Source organism: Ruditapes philippinarum, unplaced genomic scaffold (assembly GCF_026571515.1).
Source record: "Ruditapes philippinarum isolate M1 unplaced genomic scaffold, ASM2657151v2 ctg3964_1_1_1_1, whole genome shotgun sequence".
NCBI lineage: Eukaryota > Metazoa > Mollusca > Bivalvia > Venerida > Veneridae > Ruditapes > Ruditapes philippinarum.
In genome coordinates this window covers 95150-102911 of record NW_026859746.1, presented here as the reverse complement: position 1 = coordinate 102911, position 7762 = coordinate 95150, and positions in this window count along the sequence as shown.

The window sequence follows — 7762 nt, the reverse complement described above, 5'->3', positions numbered from 1 at the left end:
AAAGAATTGTTATCTTGTATCAAGCTGACATGTCAAAATGCACTCTTAACTTGTCAAAGTATTATGATAACTTGTTCAGACACCATTCTAACATGTAAAATTATCATGATGACATGTGCAGAGACAGCATGTTAACTTGTCAAAGTATCGTGATGACTTGTGCAAACAACATGTTAACTTGTCAAAGTATCGTGATGATTTGTACAAACGACATGTGAACTTGTCAAAGTATCGTGATGACTTGTGCAAATGACATGTTAACTTGTCAAAATTTCATAATGAAATGTACGGAAGCTTGTATGTACCCCCGCTATGATGACATGAAGTCGTCTCCCTCGACTTATAGAACACAACATGTCGTCAAAATTACGACGACAAGTTTATATATACCATGTCATTTTGACAAAATATATGTCATCATGTCGAGATACGGCATCCCGACTTCCTTACATAAATAAATTTGTCGACTTGAAGTTACATGTATGTCGACATCTATGTAATTTCTAGTCGACAAATATATTAACGTATGAAAGTCGGGATGCCGTATCTCGACATGATGACATATATTTTGTGAAAATGACATGGTATATATAAACTTGTCGTCGTAATTTTGACGACTTGTTGTGTTCTATAAGTCGAGGGAGACGACTTCATGTCTTCATAGCGGGGGTACATACAAGCTTCCGTAGAAATGTGCAAACAGCATGTTAACTTGTCGAAGTATCGTGATGACATGTGCAAACAGCATGTTAACTTGTCGAATAATCGTGATGACATGTGTAAATAACATGTTAACTTGTCAAAGTATCATGATGACTTGTGCAGACAACATGTTAACTTGGTCAAAGTATCATGATGACTTGTGAAAACGACATGTGAACTTGTCAAAATTTTATGATGACTTGTGCAGACAACATGTTAACTTGTCGAATTATCGAGATGACATGTGCAAACAGCATGTTAACTTGTCAAATTATTGTGATTACATGTGCAAACAACATGTTAACTTGTCAAAGTATCGTGATGACTTGTGCAAATAACATGTAAACTTGTCAAAGGATCATGATGACTTGTGCAGACAACATGTTAACTTGTCAAAGTATCATGATGACTTGTGAAAAAGACATGTTAGCTTGTCAAAATTTCATGATGACTTGTGCAGACAACTTGTTAACTTGTAAAAGTGTCGTGATGACTTGTGCAAAACACATTGTTAACTTCTCAAAGCATCACGAGCATGTCATCACGATAATTCGACAAGTTAACATGCTGTTTGCACATGTCATCATGAAATTTTGGCAAATTTACCTGTCGTTTGCACAAGTCATCATGATACTTCGACAAGTTAACATGTTGTATGCACAAGTCATCATGGTATTTTGACAAGTTAACATGTTGTCTGTACAAGTCTTCATGATTATTTAACAGGTTTACATGCTTTTTGAACAAGTCGGCATGGTATTTTGACAAGATATGATGTAAATTGACAAAGTTAATAATCATTTTACAAGATAGCAAAAACATTGATCACATAAGACAGTCACGGCGTTCTATATCACACGATGACAGACATGACGAATTATCCAATTACCCCTTGATAATGTGTTTAATGAATGAATGAACAATTCGGGCTTAAATAGTAAGATGGGGTAAAACTGATGTTGGAACACTCTTCAGAAGACCCAAAGTGTGGTTATTTTCGAATCCCAAATTATTCAAAAAAATGATTATGTCACGGTATTAATCTGTTGTCTAATCAGGGGAGTTAAATTGTAGGCGTTCCAGGTTCGAGTCTCGGTCGGGCTGCACAATAATCTCGCGCTGTGACAATTATATAGACTTTTTAAAAAATGAAGTTGTTTCAATCATTTGTCATGAAAAGAACTATATTTTTAGTGAGTAAAATTTGTACGGGATCAACTGTGTGGGAAAAATCTAGTGATTCCTACAATGCAGAATTACGTTGTATTGCTTGGAAAATTGTACATCATATCTTAAATTAGAGTTGTACAACTAAATCCTACCGTCTGTGAGGCCTTAAGGTAATCAAAAGTACCGTTTAAATAAATTGATACTAATTCGTGACCAGGAATGTGTGACATATGTGCTCGTTTACATATATATGAATAAGTAAGTAATAAGTCAAGTCACGTAACGTAACGTAAATAAGTAACGTAAGTAAGTAAATATGTAAGTAAGCAAGCAAGTAAGTAAGTAAGAATGTAAGAAATTAATTAAGCGAGTAAGATTGTGAGTAAGTAATTAAGCCAGTAAGAATGTGAGTAAGTAATTAAGCGAGTAAGAATGTGAGTAAGTAATTAAGCGAGGAAGAATGTAAGTTAGTAAGTAAAGTCCACAGCCAGTCAAAAAGACATACACAAAAAAAAACCTCAGGAAACAAGGAAGGGCGGCATTCATTGAACGCATACCCAAACAACACAGGACCACCATATTGTAAAATAAACCTGCAATGTGTCATGTTTTTCTTTCGTATGCATAAATTATGAAATAAAACAAATGTGTGTGTCGTTAATTTGTATATTATAGAAATAATCATGAGTAATGAACCTTAAAAGTCATTATACTACAAACACTAACAGGCAGCATATATGAAGATTATGTTGGTGTACATAAATTTGTCACCCACTGCTACCAGGGCTCTTGTCTCCGCTCCTCCCAGCCTCCGAGAAATCGTGCAAACTATAGTTCAACCTAGCTACGCCCCTGAAAGTTTAGGCCTTTTCTTCATTACCAGAACCGATTGAGGTAATAAAAGTACATTTTCGCGACAATGTATTATTTTCAGTCGTAAAAATATTACATTGCTTTTACCACTGTGTGTCTTCTACCTTCTAAATAATAAGCACCCACTAACCTTTTATCCTGGACCCGCCCCTGTGGCTATGCTTGTCAAAAATAATAGATTTCTATTTATAGATACATTATGTTTGTTTCAGTTGCCCGCGCATTTTCACATGTGATAGGACATTTTTTTAGAAAAAATCCTATTATTCTGCTTTTGATCAAAATTATTTAGTACTATAATGGCTAAAAATGGTAAGATTTTAATTTATTGAAATTCGATTTATTCTTTATACTAAATGTTTTGAAAAATGTCTTAACAGCATGTTCTTTGTCACCTAAGTGATAGCAGACGACAAATTATTGTACTTTGCTAGTTGAAACCGACGACTCTTAACTAACCGTTTGTTGTGTGGTTACCACACTCTCATATAAGTATCATACATGATAAGTATCAACTAAATATAACTGTGACACATATAAATGTCATATTAATTCATATTTATTTCTTCAGTATCATGTACAAAGTCGTATCCTTAATATGCAACATTGAAGTAAGTCAGCACCTGAATTTTCTCTGTACTTATATTATATAGAAAGATGCGTCACTGAAAATTTATTTTCTACTCTCTTTTCAGAATTTAAAGGCGACCTGATAAAATTCTATAGACAAAGATGTAGTTCAATACCCCTGTCACCGCTTCTTGAAGAAGTAGAGACACCTTTAGCTGGGTTCTACGTGATGCCAGATATAGTCGCCGTAAAACAGAAGTCCTTAAATTCCAATGAAAAGGAGAGAATACCCGTCAAGTCTTTAAGGAAACTGTTTTCATTTGGAAGTCGAGATCAACAAGAAATATATTTATCAGCTGATGCAGGCTTTGGAAAAACTGCTTTCTCAAAATATCTTGCAGTCACGTGGTGTCAAGCTCATTGTCACGATGAAAATCATGCCTGCTTTAAAGACGACAAGTTAAAAACGTTATTAGACTTCAAGTTCTTATTTTTGGTTTTATTAAGAGACTGTACCTCTGTTTGCAACATTGACGATATGATTGAACAGCAAATTACGAGGAAACTTCCTACTTCTGCAATACTAGATGAAGTTTTACGTAGAGAAAAATGCTTGATTATATTGGACGGTCTTGATGAATGGACACACCCTGATAATAGCTGTAGCGAAGTAACAGAAAAAATCCCACATCGATACGTACGTGATAATTGTGTTATTCTAACGACAACTCGACCGTGGAAGCTTGGAGTTGCAAATCTCAAAACAAGTCAAATAAACAAAAAAGTAGAATTGGTTCAATTAAGTGCAGATTCTACGCGGCAACTTGAAGAAAATGCTATAAGAAAAATGACCGGTGTCCGTGACGATAGAGTACTGAAGAGTAAAAGACAGGACTTTAATAAAGTGATACGTGACCGTCGCCTAGAGCACATGCAAGTGATTCCACTCCTCCTCATGTATATAGTTTGCCTATGGTGTAACAACATTCCTATAGGAAATTCAAAACATGAAATTTACACCAATATCATTGAATTTCTATTATCAAGAACGTCAAAGAAACACCCGGAAGTTCAACCATCTCGTGAATCGTCTGCCAGTGAAATTCCAGAATACTTCAAAAGTCATGAATTTTGTAAAAAGTTTTACAGTCTTATAACATCATTAGCAGAACTAGCTTACCAAACATTATTTAACAAAAACAGAGAAAACACGCTGGTATTTGATAGAACGGTTGCTGATATATATCTCAAAGCAGACGACATGAAATTAAGTCTTCTCTCAGGAATACTGTCAGAAAGTAGAAGTAAAACTTTAATTAAAGAAATTATTAAAGTGTCGTTTTCTCACAAAACAGTGCAAGAATTCTTTGCCGCCATATTTATAAGTTCTCAAAGTGACGCTCAGAAAACTGTTGTAGAAAAATGTAGAAATGTTCAAGATATTCTGGACATGTCAAAAATTTGTGAATTTATAAGTAAAATGAATGCTGACCGGATGTGTGCAATATCAAATGATTTGATGTCTGTGATGAATGAAGACGAGAAAACACGCGACTATAGAACTAGGACAGGTCGCATGATGAATATGTACAATACTCCATTGTATAACATACAGGAAATGTTCATGTCGTGTTTACAAGAAATGCCTGAAAGTGAAAATATTCAATTATGTTTACAAGATTTCTTCATTGACTGGGACACCGTGGACAGTAAGCAGTTACAACGTTTGTTAAAACAAAATAAAACCAACATAAAATCACTTTATATATACATGTACAATACTTCCAGCAGTTTACGTGAAATTATAGATTTATTCTCTCTCACAGATCTCAGTCATATACAGAAACTTTACTATTGTGGTGACAGGAAGAAGGAGGCTGAGATAAGCCGGATATTGTTTCCCAGTTTACAGTACGTTACTTTGTTGTGGGGTACATGGATAAATGATGAAGAAAATCTGAGTGAAAATTTAGCGCGAGTACAAAACTTACAATATTTATATATTGTCGGCTTCACGTTATCTCACAAAATACTGGAAACATTTTACAATTTTATCTCCGCTCAAAAATCAATGAAAGAGTTAACATTGGAGGAGTTATACTGTAAAGAACATGGCGGCCATGATTGTAAGAGATTGATGAACTTGGACTTGTCTCAACATTCAACTCTATCAAAGTTATACTTGTGGGAGTTACCTGGGAGGCTACAATTAAATATAACAACACCGTCATTAGTTAATGTTACGTTGTGGGACATCAATCTAGATGAAAGTTCATTGTTACTGTCACGTGACATGTTGAATATTGAACGTGTGGAGTTGAATGATATAGAAATGTCTGCAGAAAGTTTACAGAACTTTATTACCGTGCTGGAAAATCTGCCGCAGTCAGTTACAGTAAAGATGTCCGCCATTAGACCGGAAACAGAATATGACCGTGTTAGAGAAAATATTTGGAGTTCACAAACTTTTCATGTGATACAAGACGACGACAGACGGGTGATTGAGTTCAAAACAATAAAACCAAGTAAACAATAAACAAAGGAAAAAAAAGTAAAATAAATTGAAGAAAAAATAAAATCTACTTCAATAAATTTAAATGAAAACAATTTTAAAATGGACACTTAAAAAACAAAATGGCGATTTCTTCTACGTTATAGATCTACATGTACTCTATAGTTTAGTCATTTAATTTACAAACATTCAGTTTAAAGTTTAAGTAAGTGACTGTTGTTTATAAATAAATAAATAAAAACAATTTTAAGAGGAGAAATAATTCAAGGAAGTTTTTTTACCGGAAGTTAATGGATAACTTGGAAATATTTTACAGGTAAGAGATTTTATATTAATTTGTTTTTATATTATTTCATTTTACACTACTTAGTATTGAAATAGATCATTCTAATTGAATTATGAGATTTTCTTTTAATTAAATACAAAAAACATTATATAATAAACAAATTCCTCTTTTAATATTTTTCCATATTTCTTTTTTATTTTATAGTTAAAATAAAACTTTACAAAGTTAAAAAGATACATGAAGTGGTAGTTATTTAACATTTAACAATAATATTGTTATTATAATATTATTGTTAAATGTTAAATAACTACCACCTCAAATAAGTCCATTGACATATGGCTTTGTTATTTTGCACACTTATTCACCATCATGACCCCTTCCCCAATCTGTAGACAGGGGGAGTTAACTCTATCAAGCATTTTTGCAGAATTATGTCCCTTTTTTAACTTATAAATCAGGCTTAAGTTTGAGTACCACCTCAAATATTTTCAAAGTCCATTCACATAAATATGGCTTTGTCACTTTGCATACTTATTCACCATCATGCCCCCAACATGTAGACAGGAGGAGGTAACTCTGTCAAGCATTTTGACAGAATTATGTCCCTTTCTTTATTAAGAATGTATGCTTAATTTGTCTTCCACCTCAAATATTTTCAAAGTCCATTGACATATGGCTTTGTTACTTTGAAAACTTGTTCATTATCATTCCCCAACATGTAGACAGGAGGTGGTAACTCTATCAAGCATTTTGACAGAATTATGTCCCTTTTTTTGACTACGAATTCAGGCTTAAGTTTGAGTACCGACTCAAATATTTTTAAAGTCCATTCACATTTGGCTTTGTTACTTTGCATACTTATTCACGATCATGTCCCTAACATAGACAGGAGGAGGTAACTCTATCAAACATTTTGACAGAATTATGTCCCTTTCTTTACTTAGAATGTATGCTTAATTTGCGTACCACCTCAAATATTTTCAAAGTCCATTGACATATGACTTTGTAAACTTTGCAAACTTGTTCACCATCATGCCCCTAACATGTACATAGGAGGAGGTAACTCTATCAAGCATTTTGACCGAATTATGTCCCTTTCTTTACTTAGAATGTATGCTTAATTTGCCTTCCACCTCAAATATTTTCAAAGGCCATTGACATATGGCTTTATTACTTTGTACATTTATTCATTATCATGCCCCTAACATGTAGACATGAGGAGGTAACTCTATCAAGCATTTTGACAGAATTATGTCCCTTTTTTTGACTACGAATTCAGGCTTAAGTTTGAGTACGGACTCAAATATTTGCAAAGACCATTCACATTTGGCTTTGTTACTTTGCATACTTATTCACGATCATGTCCCTAACATGTAGACAGGAGGAGATAACTCTATCAAACATTTTGGCAGAATTATGTCCCTTTCTTTACTTAGAATTCATGCTTTATTTGCCTTCCACCTCAAATATTTTCAAAGGCCATTGACATATGGCTTTATTACTATGTACACTTATTCATTATCATGCCCCAACATGTAGACATGAGGAGGTAACTCTATCAAGCATTTTGACAGAATTATGTCCCTTTTTTGACTAAGAATTCAGGCTTAAGTTTGTGTACCACCTCAAATATTTTCAAAGACCATTCA